At 44.9% G+C, this 18275-nt stretch overlaps 1 long non-coding RNA gene across 4 annotated transcripts in view; it reads left to right on the forward strand.

Annotated features, from left to right (window-relative positions):
* LOC122552135 (uncharacterized) overlaps positions 1 to 18275 on the forward strand; it is a 68829-nt gene that overhangs the window by 25996 nt on the left and 24558 nt on the right. For all 4 annotated transcript variants that reach the window (XR_015755176.1, XR_015755175.1, XR_015755177.1 and 1 more), the window contains one exon: positions 13516 to 13649. This is a non-coding gene — a long non-coding RNA (uncharacterized LOC122552135). The remainder of the gene's footprint in view (positions 1 to 13515; positions 13650 to 18275) is intronic.

Below are 18275 nucleotides of genomic sequence, written 5' to 3' on the forward strand. Positions count from 1 at the left end.
TTGTTGAGTATTTTACACAGCTCCTTCAAATGTTTTCCACTGTTCATTTACAGGCACATATTTCAGTCTGTTCAGCCTGTTTATCTTGGTCAGTTCTCCATCAAGCTCATGTAATTGGCTATTTTTGTTTCTAGTTGTAGCTTGTCCTTTCTGTGTTTCACTTTAAAACTTTATAGTTCTTTAAACTGAACTTTATCACAATTTCCCAGAGGATCTCTCCAGGTGACATTACTCATTCACTAAGTTTTATCACACAACAGTCACTCTGAGACAGTTACGTCCCTCGCCAGTTGCACAATGTGTTATTCTAAGAAACACTGAAAAAAATTTTCTGAACTCCTCTTCCAATATCACAGTTGTCAGTGTGATTGTCCCAGACTTTGTGAATATTGACGTTTCACTAAATGTTCACCATGCCTTTATTAAAAATTCCAATGAATTCCTATTTATTGCAGTGATGAGCCATGAAATGCTGTTCGGTGCATAAAACTGTTCTGCTGCTTGTGTCTTTGGCAAGTAGTAGCCAGAATTTACATTCAGACTGACTCTACTCCATGATCTGATGCCAAATGGTTTCTCTGTAATGCCTTTCTTACCCATCATTGTTAGCGTTGCCCATTTTGCCTGAGTTTGCACAAGGTTGTGAACCATTGAATATTTATGTTCCACCTTTTGTTCGCCCTGTAACCACATCTCCCTGGTGTCTAAATCCCTTTTATCTCTGTGTCACAAATCCATCTACCTTGTTGCAGAGACTTTGTCCATTAATAAAAAAAGATAATTTATTCGTTCCCACAATTTCCTGTCACAAATGGATTTGCTGATCTACAGTTTTAGTTAAACTTTGTCCCATCCTGTTCCTTTCTGTTGTCTTCGGTCACATTCCCCGTGCTGCTCTGATGCTTCACGTTTTCTCTTTGGATTTGGAAAGCTCCTTTCACCTGAAGCCTGTCCCTGCATCCTCTCTGTCAGTTTAAAGCCCTGTCCATAAATCTACCAACGTGATTGGCCAGACATTGTTCCACTGGAACTGTGCTGGGACCAATCTGAATGGATTTTTTTAAAAATCAGGTATGGGATATGGGTGTCTCTGGCTGACCAGCCTTTATTGCCCATCCCTTGCTGCCTTGAGCTAAGCAGCTGGCTCGCCCATTTCACAGGGTAATTGAGAGGCAAACACTTTGCTGTGGGTATGTCGTGCAGACCACATGAGAGTGAACTGTTGTCTTTCTCTGAAGGTCAAGTGTTTGGATTTTTATCAATACTTATTTATGGATTGTTAATTCCAATTTTTAAAACATATATTCATTTAAAATTCCACATGGTTAGAAGTTAGAAAGAAGAAGGGGGTGGTCACTTTGTTGGGACTGTATTGTAGACTGTTGTAGACCCAACAGATACCAGAGGAGCAGATGTGTAGAGAGATTGCAGATAACTATAGGAATAATAGAGGGGTGCAGGCTGGAGATTTTAATATTCCCTGTACTGACTGGGCCACCTAGAGAATAAGAAGACCTGGATGGAGGGCAATTTTTCAAATGTGTCCAAGGAATGTTCCTAAATAAATATGCAGAGGGCCCTACTCTACTCAGGCAGGTGCAACACTGGACCTCCCCTCAGAAAACGAGGTCGGGCAAGTGAGTGAAGTGTCATTCAGAGAGCACTTTGGGTCCAGTGCCCATAACTGTCTTCGTTTTAATATACTTATGGAAAAAGATCAGCAGGTCCACAAATTGAAGAGGAAAACTGAAACAGGGCCAGGTTTGGGGCCATTCTGCAGGACCTGGCTAGCGTCAATGCCGTGAATTTAAAATTGCACAACGCCCAGTTATAATCCAACTCGCTTTGGAAGCGCTGGTCATCACTGTAAAGATGAAAGGCTTAAACTAAATTTGTTTGATATTATATTCCATGACATGCCATCCTGTACCTTAGGATTGTGCTCCACAACCACCTGATGAAGAAGCAGTGCTCTGACAGCTAGTGCTTTCAAATAAACCGGTTGGACTGGAACTGAGGGTCGGGTGATTTTTAACTTTGTCCACCCCCAATCCGACACCGGCACCTCCATATTATGATTCTAATCGATTGGGTGAGTCTGTTTGAAGGAAAAGGAACAACTGGCAAATGGGAGACTTTTCAAAGTGTGATCTCAAGAATCCAGGGCCAGTATGCTCCATTTGGATAAAGGGAAACGCTGGCAGGGTTAGGGATCGTTGGCTGATGTGGGATAATAAGGCTCTGGTCTTGAAATGAAGACTGCATGCATTGGGTTTAAGATTTCCGTATCTACATAAACTCTTCTATTCTTAAAGACATGCTCAATCTGTGGAGACCCTACAATCTTCTCAGTCCCTGTAATACTCCCAATCTGCAGAAGTCATTCCAATGCCTGTGACTCTTCCAATCCAGTTCCTACAAGACCCTCTGTCTGTGATATATTTTCATTGCCAGCACCCACCCTGTCAATGTAAGCTCCTCCAGTGTCTCCATCCATCTACTCATTCCCATAATCTTCTCCAGCTCTTACATGTGTAAACATCACCCTTCCCCACAACCCTTCCCACTTTGACCAAACTGGAGGAGGTTACTAATGCTCCCTAATCTGTGAAACTGTCTCCAACCAAAATTGCTGTCTTTATCACATGGAAAATCTGTATGATTCCACACCCTCCATATCTAAATAACCTGCAGAACCTCAGCCTTCCTGTATCTATAAACATCTTCAGTCACGACTACCCTCCATATGTCTGTTTGGTTTTCCAATCAGTACAACCCACTTTATCTCTGTACTCAGCTCCATTCACCTGAAACATTCCTGTCTGTGTAAAACACCCCAATCTACCAACATCCTTACCAAACTGATCCATCCCTCCCAACGTCCCTAGCTCCATGAAACCCCTGTAGGCCCTACAGCTTTCCACATTTCTGTAACCTCTTGTGACTCGATGCTCCTCCCTCCCTGTGAAACCACCACCAGTCCCCACAACCCTCTGTCTCTGTTACCTCTTACAACCTTAGCAACGCCTCCTCTTTGTGTCTCTTCATTCAGACCCCATCCTCTTCAGCTTTCCGAAACCTCTTCCTGCCTTCATAACCCTCGCTATTTAGAACATAGAATAGGACAGCCCAGTACAAGCCCTTCAGCCCTCGATATTGTGCTGACCTTTTATCCTACTCTTAAGACTAAACTAACCTACATACCCTATATTTTGCTATAATCGCTGTGCCTATGGAAGAGTTGCTTAGATGTCCATAATGTGTCTGAATCTACTACCACGGCTGGCAATCCATTCCACGCACCCACCACACTCTGTGTAAATAACGTACCTCTGATATCTAAGCTAAATCTTCCGCCAATTGCCTTAAAAATAATCCCCTTGTGCTAGCCATTTTGCCATGGGAAGTTGTCTCTGGTTATCCACGCGATCGATGCCTCTCATTGCCTTGTACACCTCTATCATGTCGCCATTCTTCCTTCTTCACTACGATCAGAAAAAGCCTAGCTTCCACAACCTAACTTCAATTGGCATGCCCTCCAGTGCAGACAGCATCTTGCTAAGTATCCTCTGCGCTGTCTTTAAAGCTTCTACATCCTTCCTATAATGAGGTGAACAGAACTGTTCACAGTATTCCAAGTGTGGTGTAATTAGGGCTCTATAGATCCAGCTCTATAGACCTGGATCTCTTAAACTCAATCCCCCGCTAACGAAAGCCAACGCACCATATGCCTTCTTAATACCCTCTCAACTTGGGGTGGTAACTTCAGGGACACAAGAACCCTCTGTTCGTGCACACTGCTAAGTATCCTGCCTTTAACCATGTAAACTTTTTTTTTCCTTCAGAATCCTCCAATGTGAAACCATCCCTATCTTTGTAACTTCCTCCAGTCCCTGCAACACTCATAAACTGTGAAACCTCCTCAAGTCCCTATATTCCTAATACCTGCAAAATCCTCCAGTCCCAATATCCCTCCCTAACTCTGTAAATGCCCTTCTGGGGAACACTGCAGAGGAAGGAAGAGTTGTCGAGTCCGGGCCATGTTACAGAGGTAGGAAGGGCTGCAGAACCTGGAGGATGGTGCAAACATGGGAAGGGACGTGGGTCCTGTAGGAGTGTAGAGGGAGCGGGATTCATAGAGCCTGCAAGATGGAACCAAGAATGGATTACAGAAACTGGAGGATGTTATGATTTGAACCACAGATAATTTTCGATTGGACCATTCAGCCCCTCTTCGAATCATAGAGATGTACAGCATGGAAACAGACCCTTCGGTCCAACCCGTCCATGCCGACCAGATATTCCAACCCAATCTGGTCCCACCTACCAGCACCTGGCCCATATTCTTGCAAACCCTTCCTATTCATATACCCATCAGATGCCTTTGTTTCAGCCTCCACCACTCCTCTGACAGCTCATTCCATACACGTAGCACCCTCCGCGGGGGAAAAATGCTCCTTAAGTCTTTTTTATATCTTTCCCCTCTAAACGTAAACCTATGCCCTCCAGTTCTGGACTACCACAGCAAAGGATAAAGACTTTGTCTCTTTACCCTCTCCATGCCCCTCATGATTTTATAAACCACAATAAGGTCACCCCTCAGCCTCTGACACTCCAGGGAAAAACAGCCCCAGCGTATTCAGCCTCTCCCTCTAGCTCAACCCCTCCAATCCTGGCAACATCCTTGTAAATATATTCTGAACCTTTTCAAGTTTCACAACATCCTTCCGATAGGAAGGTCACCAAAATTGCACACAAATTCCAAAAGTGACCTAACCAATGTCCTGTACAGCCACAACATGACCTCCCAACTCCTGTACTCAATACTCTGACCAATAAAAGAAAGCATACCAAATGCATTCTTCACTATCCTACCTACCTGTGACTCTGCTTTCAAGGAGCTATGAACCTGCACTCCAATTTTTACTGTATTCAGCAACACTTTGTCAGACCTTACCATTACGTGTATAAGTCCTGCAAAGATTTGCTTTTGCAAAATACAGCACCTCGCATTTATCTGAATTAATCTCCATCTGCTACTTCTCAGGCCATTGGCTCATCTGGTCCAGATCCTGTTGTAATCGGAAGTAACCTTTTTTGCTGATGACTACACCTCCAATTTTGTTGCCAAATGGACACTTACAAACTATACCTCTCATGCTCACATCCAAATCATTCATGTAAACAATACAAAGTATTGGACCCAGCACTGATCCTTGTGGCATCCACTGTTCACAGGCCTCCAGTTTGAAAACCAACCCTCCACCACCACCCTCTGTCTTCTACTTTGAGCCAGTTTTGTACTAATTGGCTAGTTCTCCCTATATTCCATGAGATCTAACCTTGCTAACCAGTCTCCCATGGGGAACCTTGTTGAACGCCTGACTGAAGTCCATATAGATCACATCCACCGCTCTGCCCTCATCAATCCTCTATGTTACTTCTTCAAAAATCTCAATCAAGTTTGTGAGACATGATTTCCCACTCACAAAGCAATGTTGACTGTCCCTAATCAGTCCTTGCCTTTCCAAATACATGTACATTCTGTCCCTTACGATTCCCTCCAGCAACTTGGGGGCGGCACGGTGGCACAGTGGTGGGGGCGTCACGGTGGCACAGTGGTGGGGGCGGCACGGTGGCACAGTGGTTAGCACTGCTGCCTCACAGCGCCAGAGACCCGGGTTCAATTCCCACCTCAGGCGACTGACTGTGTGGAGTTTGCACGTTCTCCCCGTGTCTGCGTGGGTTTTCTCCGGGTGCTCCGGTTTCCTCCCACAGTCCAAAGATGTGCAGGTTAGGTGAATTGGCCGTGCTAAATTGCCCCATAGTGTTAGGTAAGGGGTAAATGTAGGGGTATGGGTGGGTTGCGCTTCGGCGGGTCAGTGTGGACTTGTTGGGGCGAAGGGCCTGTTTCCACACTGTAATCTAATCTAATCTAAACTTGCCCACCGATGTCAGGCTTAACAGCCTATAGTTTCCTGGCTTTTCTTTACTGCCTTCCTTCAATAGTAGCAACACGATAGCCAACCTCCAGTCTTCTGGCTCTGATGTCCTTTTTCTAGAGATCTTTACCGGAACGGGTGAGCACAGCTTCAGATTGCCAGGATGGGAGATGTGAATTCAGATGTGAATCTATTTGCTCATTCTGTCTGTGTGCCTGACACTGACCTGATAGAAAGCACTGTCTGTACATTGTGGTAACCTCCAGATCTACATGACTGACCACAGCTCACTTAATCAAAGCCTTCATTTAGAATGTTCTTTATTTTAATATTTTTAAATGGCAGTTATGTGAAATGCAGGAATTGAGGAGTTGTGATTTTTAAAAGAATGAAACTTTTGTCATTGACCCTGACCCATGCAATGGGGATTCGTGGATTCTGTAGTTCCCTGCAGACAATCACTCAGAGGGTTGTATCACCAGGGAATCTGAGTGCAGATAATCTTTGCTTAGTTGAGTGTCAATTTACCATTTATGTCGGCTAGGACAGTGTTTCTGGAGAATGTATAGCTGTGTAAATACCTCACTGACAGGTTCAGGGGTGAGTGCACTGGGCCCTGAGCACCAACAGCTGGGAAACCTCATGCTGTTTGTATGTTGCAAAATTGAGAATTGCAGATGCTGGAGATCATGGTCTCGATTAAGTGGTGCTGGAAAAGCACAGCAGGTCAGGCAGCATCTGAGGAGCGTGAAAATCGACGTTTTGCCCAATGTCAATTTTTCCGCTCCTCAGATGCTGCCTGACCTGCTGTGCTTTTCCAGCACCACTCTAATCTTGACTCTGTGGGGCTTGGCACAGACTGGGTGAGAGCAACTCCATAAATAAATGACAGGTATGGAGCTTGGGATCCTCCTGCTGTGTTTGACCTTGTGCCATATCGTCATCTCCCTCTCATGAGTGAGCGTGTCATGTTTCCCAGTCCTGACAGTGTCCACTCCCTGGAAACCCTTCCAGCTGTTGAACATCTCCCTTCTCTCTCACTGCCTCCAGTCCCTCCAACCTGGCCTTGGTCTTGTATCTCCTGCAGTTCCAAAAAGATCTTGCTCTTTGTTATCGCACTGCATTCCTTTGAGCTGTGTGGGAACAAACCTGAAGGAGATTTGGGCCATTGGAAGAAAAAGACAACTCCCCCTTCTCCACCTTTGTCAAACAGAGTCTGCTTGTTTGTCTCTCTCCCATAAGGGGAAGTGGGCATCCTTTCAGCATCCACCCTATCCATTCCCCTGAGGATCTGTACATTTTAATGAGGACAACTGTCCTCCTGATGACCCGCAGTGGCACAGCACCGAAGTGACAGGTATATGTTCCTATAATGTTTACGACCACTTCCTTTTGCTCGACCCCTTCATCATTCTGAAACCTCCCCCAGTCTGGACAGTGTTCCAAACCAATCATTACTGAGAATGCTCCACCCTCCCAACCTCTTTAAACTCCTCACCCTGCGACAATCCTCCTTGTCTGCGTGAACCCCTCCAAGTTTCTACAGTCCATCCAACTTATTCCATCTCCTCCAGCCCTCACCATCTCCGTATGCTCCAGTCACTACATTTCTCCATGCCTCTGTAAACCCCTCCAGCCCCTCCAAATCTACCTATCTCTTCAAGGTCCAACAGTTCCAAAAAGCATCCCTCTACCTGGAACTTCCACCAGAGACCACTAGCCTCCAGATCTCTCTCATCCCCTGCACTTCTCTCTATCTCTGTTCCCAGCTTCAGTCCTGACAACCCTACTTCCATGTACAACATCATCAAGTCCATGCAATCCTCCCGAACTGTGGGACCTCCAAAAGACCTTACAATTCTATCTCGGTGTCTGACTGCCTGCAGTGATTTGAAACTTCCCCAATTAGCGTCAGAGAATCATAGAGGTGTACAGCATGGAAACAAACCCTTCGGTTCAACACGTCCATGCCAGTCCAGTCGCACCAACCAGCACGCGACCCATATCCCTCCAAACACCTCCTATTCATGTACCCTTCCAGATACCTTTTAAATGTTGAATTGTGCTAGTCTCCACCACTTCCTCTGGCAGCTCATCCAAACATGTACCACCCTCTGTGTGAAAACGTTGCCCCTTAGGTCTCTTTTATATCTTTCCCCTCTCACCCTAAACCTATGCCTTCTAGTTCTGGACTCCCCAAATTCAGTGAAAAGACTTTGCTTATTTATCCTATCCATGCCCCTCATAATTTTGTAAACCTCTATAAGGTCACCCTTCAGCCTCTGAAAATCCAGGGAAAACAGCCCCAGCCTGTTCAGCCTCTCCCTATAGCTCAAATCCTCCAACCCTGGCAACATCCTTGTAAATCTTTTCTGAACCCTTTCAAGTTTCATAACATCCTTCCGATAGGAAGGAGACCAGAATTACACACGGTATTCCAAAGTTGGCCTAACCAATGTCCTGTACAGCCGCAACATGACCTCCCAACTTCTGTGCTCAATACTCTGAATAATAAAGGAATGCATACCAAGTGCAGCCTTTGCTATCCTATCTACCTGTGACTCTACTTTCAAGGAGCTCTGTACTTCATTTGAAAAATTGGAGAGACAGATGGAGTAGCCTGAGGTCTTGTGGGTAAAGCTAGTTCAGTCTAAACTGTTAGGCAGAGCCAGTGAGGTATTTGTAGTGCTGTTTCATGAGTGGTCAGGAGATTATGCGCATGTCAAACAGGCTATTTTAAGTGCTTGTGGCTTAGTACCAGAAGAACTATTAGTGCCATTACAAAAGAGAAAGTGCTAGAAAAGCTAAAAGGTCTTAAAATTGATAAATCTCCTGGCCCCGATGGGCTACATCCTAGAGTTCTGAGGGAAGTGGCTGAGGAAATAGCGGAGGCGTTGGTTGAGATCTTTCAAAAGTCACTGGAGTCAGGGAAAGTCCCAGATGATTGGAAGATCGCTGTTGTAACCCCGTTGTTCAAGAAAGGATCAAGACAAAAGATGGAAAATTATAGGCCAATTAGCCTAACCTCGGTTGTTGGTAAAATTCTAGAATCCATCATTAAGAATGAGGTTTTTAAATTCTTGGAAGAGCAAGGTCTGATTAGAACAAGTCAACATGGATTTAGTAAGGGGAGGTCGTGCCTGACAAACCTGTTGGAGTTCTTTGAAGAGGTGACAAGTAGGTTAGACCACGGAAACCCAGTGGATGTGGTCTATCTAGACTTCCAAAAGGCCTTTGATAAGGTGCCAAACAGGAGGCTGCTGAGTAAGGTGAGGGTCTATGGTGTTCGAGGTGAGCCACTGGTATGGATTGAGGATTGGCTGTCTGACAGAAGGCAGAGAGTTGGGATAAAAAGTTCTTTTTCGGAATGGCAGCCAGTGTTGGGGCCACAGCTGTTCACACTATATATTAATGATCTGGATAAAGAGACTATGGACATTCTAGCAAAGTTTGCCGATGATACAAAGTTAGGTGGACAGGCAGGTAGTACTGAGGAAGTGGGGAGGCTGCAGAAGGATCTATACAGTTTGGGAGAGTGGTCCAGGAAATGGCTGATGGAATTCAATGTGAGCAAATACGAGGTCTTGCACTTTGGAAAAAAGAATACAAGCATGGACTACTTTCTAAACGGTAAGAAAATTCATAAAGCCAAAGTACAAAGGGATCTAGGAGTGCTAGTCGAGGATTCTCTAAAGGTAAACATGTAGGTTGAGTCCGTGATTAAGAAAGCGAATGCAATGTTTTCATTTATCTCAAGAGGGTTGGAATATAAAAGCACCGATGTGCTACTTATAAAGCTCTGCTTGGGTCCCATTTGGAGTACTGTGTCCAGTTTTGGTCCCCACACCTCAGGAAGGACATACTGGCACTGGAGCGTGTCCAGAGGAGATTCACACCGATGATCCCTGGAATGGTAGGTCTAACATATGAGGAACGACTGAGGATCCTGGGATTGTATTCATTGGAGTTTAGAAGATTAAGGGGAGAGCGAATAGAAACTTACAAGATAATACATGGCTTGGAAAGGGTGGACGCTAGGAAATTGTTTCCGTTAGTCGAGGAGACTAGGACCCGTGGACACAGCCTTAGAATTAGAGGAGGTAAATTCAGAACAGAAACGCGGAGATATTTCTTCAGCCAGAGAGTGGTGGGCCTGGGGAATTCATTGCCGCAGAGTGCAGTGGAGGCTGGGACGCGAAATGTCTTCAAGGCAGAAATTGATGAATTCTTGATGTCACAAGGAATTAAGGGCTACGGGGAGAATGCGGGCAAGTGGAGTTGAAATGCCCATCAGCCATGATTGAATTCGGAGTGGACTCGATGGGCCGAATGGCCTTACTTCCACGCCTGGGTCTTATGGTCTTAGTGTATCGACAGCGGTTCAAAACATAAAGAAGGAACCAGGACAGACTTATGTAGAGTTCTAAAGCATTAAACATAGTAATCTTTCTGCAACATCTCCAGTCTCCATGCCCCTCCCCATCATGTTGAGCTGCTCCAACCCCCACAAGCATTCCTGCCTGTGTACACGATCAAGTTGATACAACTCTTCAGATTTCTGTCGTGTCCTGCAGACCCGTTTTTTGTGAATTCTGCCGATCACTAATACTCTCCCCATCTGTGTAAATGTTTCCAGCCATTACAATTCACTTTACTGTGCAGCCCCCACCAGACCTGACAGCCATCACTATCTGTCAAAGCTACTTCTGGTCCATATCCTCCGAATTGTTGAAACCTGCTCTCACCATTATTTCCTAACGATGTTGTCTCTAAAGCCATCCCTATCAGGTTAATCTCCTCCACTGCATACAACACTCCCAGTCTGTGTAATCTCTTCAATTCCTTCAGTTCCTATATATCTATGTATAGGTGTGACTGCTTTGTGGCCATTGTATCCTTGTTTATATCTGCAAAAGGCTCTGCTCACTGTAACACATCCTATGTTCATAAGTGAACCTGGTCTCTCACAAGCCTCTCCATGACTCTCTCCTCCAGTCTCTACAAGCTTCCCTATCCCTGTCGCATCTTGCAGCATGCACACCACTCACTCTCTCTGACACTCCTTCCAGAACATAAAATCATCTCTCCTTCTACCTTTATCCATTCGACAACTTCCTCCCTCTCCCTGCAACATTCCCCAGTGTATATCATCGTCCATGTGGTTGCAACATTCTCCAGTCCATACCAGCCTCCCTTTCCCTGTAATATTCTCCAGTCCATACCATCCTCCCTATTGCTGTGATATTCTCCAGATCCCACAACTGTTGTTAAATGTACGACGTTCTGGAATCATGCGAATGTTTCTACACCCTGATCAACATAGTCCATGTAACGATCCACAACCCTACACACGTCCCTCTCTCTGAAGTCTAATCAAAGACGCTTTATCTCTCTAAAGGTTTTCTCCTGTCAACATTCTGTAGCAACTGTAACTATGTTTAACCCTGCAACATTGTCGCGTCCCCAAACATCTCTCCCACTCTGTGACCTCTATCCATCCCTCAAAGGCCCTCTCTCGGTGACACGCTCCATGCATTTGCAACAAGGCAGATGGAATGACAGCATTAACTGAAGGGAACAGATATGATCGAACTGTTATTGTGGAGGTGTGGCTGCAGAATGATCATGACAGCAATGTGATTATTGAGGGGTTGTAGGGAATTAGGCAGGATCAGCAAAAAACCAAACAAGGTCCCGTTTTGTTGTGAAGAAAGGACACAGTCAGTGCTTTCGTCAGACAGCCAATTTAGTCTGGGAATCAAAATATAGAATCATTTTGCATGGACAGCTTCCAACGAGCAAGGGGGATCTGGAAGATCAAATCACAATCCATGCTCGTTGGTAAGTTGGATACAATATTTTCTTGGTGAGAGTAGACAGAGGCATGTGGAGTGGTCACTTTCTGACTGGACGTCTGTGGGCAATGGTGTTTCACAAGGATCAGTGCTGCGATGTCTGTGTGTAATTTATATCTGTGATTCAGATGGAAAGGTCAGCAGTTTGAGTGGTAATTTTGCAGACGACATTTGGAAAGGCATGTAATGATTAGGGATAGTTAGGGGAATTGTGGACAGTGAGGAAGAGTGTTCAAGGTTGCAGCACTATGTCGATCAGCTGGAACGTTGGGCAGAGATGTGGCAAATTGAATTTCATCGGGACAAGTGTGAAGTGATGCATTTATGAAGTCAAATGGAAGAGAGAAGTGCACTAATTGACTAGTTGGAAACATTGATAAACAGAGAGACATTGGAAGCAAATCCATAGCTCCCTAAAAATAACAACCCAACAGGATGTGGTGGGAGAGGGGGTGGATGGTATGCTTACCTTTATTGGGCACAGTATTGAGTACAGACGTTTGCATGTCATGTTGTGACTGAATGAGACTTCATTTGGCCATGTTTGGAAGGTTGCGTGTCGTTCTCATCGCCACGCTACAGGAAGCATGTGGAGGTTTTGGGGAGGTTGCAACAGAGGGTTGGAAGAATATGGCCTGGATGTGAATGTGTTTACTGTAAGGAGGTTGGATGCAGTTGTATTGTTTTGCGTGAGTATCGGAGACTGAGGGGTGACCAGATACTGGTATACAGCATTAGGAGAGGCGTGAATAGTGTGGATAGTTGGAATCCTCCTTCCTATGTCGAAATGTCAAATACTAGGGCGCATCTGTTTAAGGTGAGAGTGAGAAGTTTTAAATGAGATGAATGAGGCCAGTTGTCTTTATCGAGAGGGTAGAAGCTGCTCAGGAGGTGGGAGAGGTAGCAACGAGAGCAAACATTTGAAGGGCATTTAGACAGAAACATCAACAGACAGAGAATAGAGGGATATCGCCCATGTGCAGGCAGATGGGATTAGTTTAGAATAGCATCATGGTCAGCACAGCCATGGTGGGCCGAAGGGCCTATTACTCTGCTGTTCTGTTCGATTTTCTAACTTAACGACATCGAACCTGTCAAAGCCCCTCCGAATCCTGGATGTTTCATTCAATTTCTCTCCCATTCTTCAAAACCCAATAGGTTCAAGGGCAATCTACTCCACCTCCTCTCATTGGAATATCCCGCCATCTCCAGGATCAGCCGAGTGAAGCTTCCCTGGCCTGCCTCCAATACAAGAATGTCTTTCCTTAGGGCACGCATACTGTTCATTATCATCTAGGTGTGGTCTGACTTGTACCTTGCATCGTTATAGCAAGACCTCCCCATCACTTCGTTTTGCTCACTGGTTGCTCATCCCTGAGTACTGATACGAGAGCAATATGAGGCTAAACCCATTCTTCCAACATGACTGTGTGATCCTGAAGTCTTGCAGCACTCTGGTGATATCACTCAGTCTCTCTCCATATGGTATCCCTCACTGTGTGGGACTAATTGCTACCTCTGTCAGTGCCTCCCGCTCTTCAAGTTACTCCAGATCCTGAGCCAACAGAATTCTCCACTCCAGAGAGACGCAACAACACAGGCCAGGGAAGGAGTTTGGGATTTTCCAGATATCTGTGGGGCTCATTTCCATTCTCCATGTGTAACCCTCACTGCATCAGTCTAATTTTCTATTATGTCTATTTCTCTGTCTCCTGTAGGTATTTAGAAAGTTCCTGACTCAATAGACATCCCAATTTCTGGGGTCTCGTCCAACACCTCATTGAAGATGGTTGGTCAGCCAGAGAGACAAAGGGCAGGGAGATGTGGAGTCTTCAATAAATCCTGCAGTGAGGTAAGATCACTCAGAGTGCACAGAGCAGAGAGCAATGAGAGGGCTCCAAACATCGCTAACAGGACATGATATAGATACAGTACTGGAGGGGGAGCACAGTACAATACAGACACATCCCAGACTCAATCACCACCTCTACTTTAATTTACGTTGCACAGAAACAGACTGGGGAGTTCATAGTTATCAATCCAGGCCTGTGCTGTCTTAGTGAGCATCAGGACAACAGAGGGGAAAGCAGGCCTCCAACGAGAGTTTGGGAATGCTGCCTGGGATCTTTCTGTTCTGTGTTCTCCCTCCATTACTGTGCTAAGACTCACTACTCTGCATCTCTGTGCCTATGGCATGGCTTGTGCACCAGCGTCTTCAGTAATTTTTAACTCCTACAACAGTTCCTGTCCCTGTAATTACTTCCCTTCCTGACTGTCCTCCACATATTTGAAACATAATGCATTCCAGACTACCATCCCTATCGCTGTAACTTGCTTCAGTGTCTACAACATGCTTTATTTCGGTACTGTAATCCTCTTTAGCTGTATACAGAGTGATACAGCACGGAAAAAGAACCTGTGGTACAACTCCTCAATGCTCTCCATGTTTCCTATAATGAATGAGTCTCATTTGCCTGAGTTCGGCCCTTAGCTCTTCAAACCTTCTCCCCTCCATGTACCTGCCCAAATGTCTTTTCCATGTTGTAATTGTTCTTGTTTCTCCATGTGCCCCTGGCAGTCTGTTCTGTCTGTGCACCATCCTCTGTGGATAATGTTGCCCCTCAGCTCCCTCTTTAAATCTTTGCTCTCTCACTTCCCGTTTGTACTCTCGAGTGTTGGACTCCCTTACCCTTGGCTGCTCACCATTCTTAGGCCCAATCCTTGTGGCAATCCACTGGTCACAGACCTCCAGTCTGATAAGCAAACCTCCACCACCACCTTCTACCTTTGAGCCAGTTCTGTATCCAAATAGCTAGTTCTCCCTGTATTCCATGAGATAGAATCTTGTTAATCAGTCTCCCATGGGGAACCTTGTCGAATGCCTTACTGAAGTCCATATAGATCACATCTACAATCCTCAGCCCTCTTCAATCCTCTTTGATACTTCTTCAAAAAACTCAATCAAGTTTGTGAGACATGATTTACCAATCACAAATCTCTATCTCTAATCAGTCCTTGCTTTTCCAAATACATGTACACCCTGTCCCTCAGGATTCCCTCCAATAACTTGCCCACCACTGACGTCAGGCTCACTGCTCTATAATTCCCTGGCTTGTCCTTACCACTCTTAAACAGTGGCACCACGTTAGCCGACCTCCAGTCTTCCGGCACCTCATCTGTGACTATCGACGATACACATATCTCAACAAAAGGCCCAGTGATCACTTCTCTAGCTTCCCACACAGTTTGAGTGTACACCTGATCAGGTCCTGGGAATTTATCCACCTTTATGCATTTCAAGACATCCAGCACTTGCTCCTCTGTAATATGGACATTTTGCAAGGTTTCACCATCTATTTCCCTACATTCTATATCTTCCATATCATTTTCCCCAGCAAAAACTGATGCAAAATATTCGTTTACTGTCTCTGTCTTTTAAACGTTGTAATTGTAACCACATCCACCCTTCCTCAGGAAGTTCATGCCACAATCAAAACACCCTCTGGGTAACAATTTGCCCCCATGTCTTTTTTTTTGAACATCTCTCTCTTCTAACCTTAAAAATCTGGTCCCTCCTCTTGAGACTCCCCCATCCTACGGTAAAGACAACTACCATTCAATAGATCTATATCACATTTTTTTATAATAAACTCTTATCATATCACATCTAAAACTCCAGGCTCCCGTGAAAAAAGACTCAGCCTATCCAGCCATTTTTCAGAACTCAAGCCTTCCATATCCAACAATGTCCTGGTAAATCTCTGCTGAACACCCTGCAGCTTAATAATATCCTCCCTATAACTGTGCGACCAGAACTCGACAGAGTAGTGCAGAAGAGGCCTCAAAAATGTCTGCACAATCTCAACATGACGTCCCAAATCCTCCACTCAATAGACTGAGCAATAGTCAGGCATGCCAAGCACTGTCTTATCCATCCTGTTATGCAAGCTTCAAGATTTATGTACCTGAACCCGGAGGTCCCTCCGCTCTAAAACACTAACCGAGGCCCGAACATTAATTGTATAAGCTCTACCCTTGTTTGTTTTACCAAGTGCACTACCTCGCATTTTTTCAGATTGAGTACCATCTACAGTTTTTCAGCCCATTCACCCATTTCATCAAGGTCGCTTTGTAATCTCAAAAACCCTCCTTCACTGCCCACTATGCCACCCTCCAGCCTGTCCAGCACATCACACATGGCTGTCAATGGTACAAATATCTTTGCTCGCGGCTCCACAATTTCTTCCCTCGCGTCGCACAATGTCCTGTGATGCACTTAATCAGGTCCTGGAGCTTTCCATTCCTTTGTGTTGTAAAATCTCCAGCACCACCTCTTCTAAAACATGCAGTCTTTTTAGAGATGGGCAGCATGGAAACAGACCCTTTGGTCCAACTCATCCATGCTGACCAGAAGATCTAAATAAATCCATCCCATTTACCAGCATTTGGCCCATGTACCTCTAAACCCTTTTTATTCATATACCCATCCAGATACCTTTTAAATGTTGTCATAGTATCAGTATCTGCTACTTTCTCTCTCAACTCATTCCATATACACATCACCGTGTGCATAAAAAAGCTGTCCCTTCAACCTTAAACCTATGCCCTCTAGATTTAGACTCTCCAACTCTTGGGAAAAGACCTTGACTGTTTACCCAATCCATACCCCTCATGTTTATATAAACCTCTGTCAGATCACCACTCAGTCTCCGATGCTCCAGGGAAAATAACCCCAGCTTATTCAGCAACAATCCTGGCAACATCTTGTTAATCTTTTCTGAACATTTTCAACTTTCACAACATCCTTCCTATAGCGGGGATACTGGAATTGCAGAGAACTCCAAATGTGGTCTAACGTATGACTCTTGTTCCCTGAGTTCCCCAGTTTTTGTCCACAATAAGTTCTGGAGTAAAAAATGTGTTTACGGTCTGAGCCATATCATGCGGTTCCAGACACCAATGGTCTCATTGATCTTTAAGGGACACTATTTTGTCTCGAGTTACTCTTTTACTCTTGATATGTTTTATACAATCACTTTTGGATTCTCCTTATCATTCTCTGCTGAGGCTATTTCATGTACCCTTCCTGCATTCCTGATTTCTACCCAAAGTGTATTCCTGAAGTCCCTGTGATCCTTAGGGATTCCCTTGATCCAGCTGGCTATACCTGACATGTGCCCCCTTTTCCTTGACCAGATCCTCAATAGACAGCCAATGTTTTCTAATGCTGTCAGCATTGGCCTGCACATAAACAGGAAAATGCTGGTGGTGTTCGCTCAATTTATCTCAGTTTTAAAATATTCTTACTTGCCAGACTTCCCTTTCCCTGCAAATATACTCCCCAATCACCTTTTGAGAGTTCCAGGCTAATATTATCAAGATTAGTCTGGCCCCATTTTATAACTTGAACCTGTGGACCTGCCCTGTCCTTTTCCATCGCTATTTTCAAACTAATAGGCTTGAGTCACTTTGGCAAAATGCTTTCCCACTCACACCTCAGTCCCTTTCCCTACCTTGTTTCCCAAGGGGATGTCAGGTTTTCCCGCTTTCTCTTTTCAGGCCATTTACATATGGATTGGGAGTTTTCTGGAACACAATTACCAAATTCCTCCCTTGCAAACACTGAACACTGGCAGTCCATGTCTAGGTTTGGAAAGTTTAAAAACCCCAACCATAACAGGCCTATTATTATGATCGATATTTGAGATCTCCTGATATGTTTGTTCCTCAGTCTGCCACTGATTATTCGGGGTCATTAGGACAATCGTGTCAGAGTGATGACCCATTCTTATTTCTCAGTTCCACTAACATAGCGTCACTGGGTGATCCTACAGGAATATCCTCTCTAGGTACTGATGTAATGATTCATGCAATGAAAACCCACCACCACACGTCCTCTCTTGCCTCCCCTTCGATCCTTCCTGTAGCATCTCCACCTTGAAACACTATCACCCACCCTGTCAATGTAAGCTCCTCCTGTATCTCCATCCATTTACCCATCTCTATAACCTTCTCCAGCTCTTAACCCTATATGTTGAAACATCACTCTCCACTCGAACCCTCCCTACCGCAGGAACTTCCTCCTGTTTGTGCAATGCTCTCTTATCTGTGAAACTGTCTCCAAACAAACTTGCTACCCCAATCTCTCAAAAACCAATCCAGATTCCACAGCCTCCATGTCTAAATAACCCCCAGAACCTAAGCCTTCCTATATCTGTAAATATCTTTAGTCACGATGACCCTCCATATCTCTGTTTGTTTCGCCAGATGATACAAACCTCTTTATCTCTGTAATCTGGTCAGTTCCCTAAAACAGTCACTGTCTGTGTAATCCAGCCCTGTCCTACAAGCATCCTTATCCCTGTAAATTTCTCTATCCCTCCCAACATTCCCAACTCCATGAATCCGTCAGCCCTACAGCTCTCCATATTTCTGTAACCTCCTGTGGGCCTATGGTCCTCCCTCCCTGTCAAACCAC

The sequence above is a fragment of the Chiloscyllium plagiosum genome, unplaced genomic scaffold (genome assembly GCF_037043375.1).
Source record: "Chiloscyllium plagiosum isolate Xiang-an unplaced genomic scaffold, Cpla_swu_hap1 HiC_scaffold_49, whole genome shotgun sequence".
Classification (NCBI taxonomy): domain Eukaryota; kingdom Metazoa; phylum Chordata; class Chondrichthyes; order Orectolobiformes; family Hemiscylliidae; genus Chiloscyllium; species Chiloscyllium plagiosum.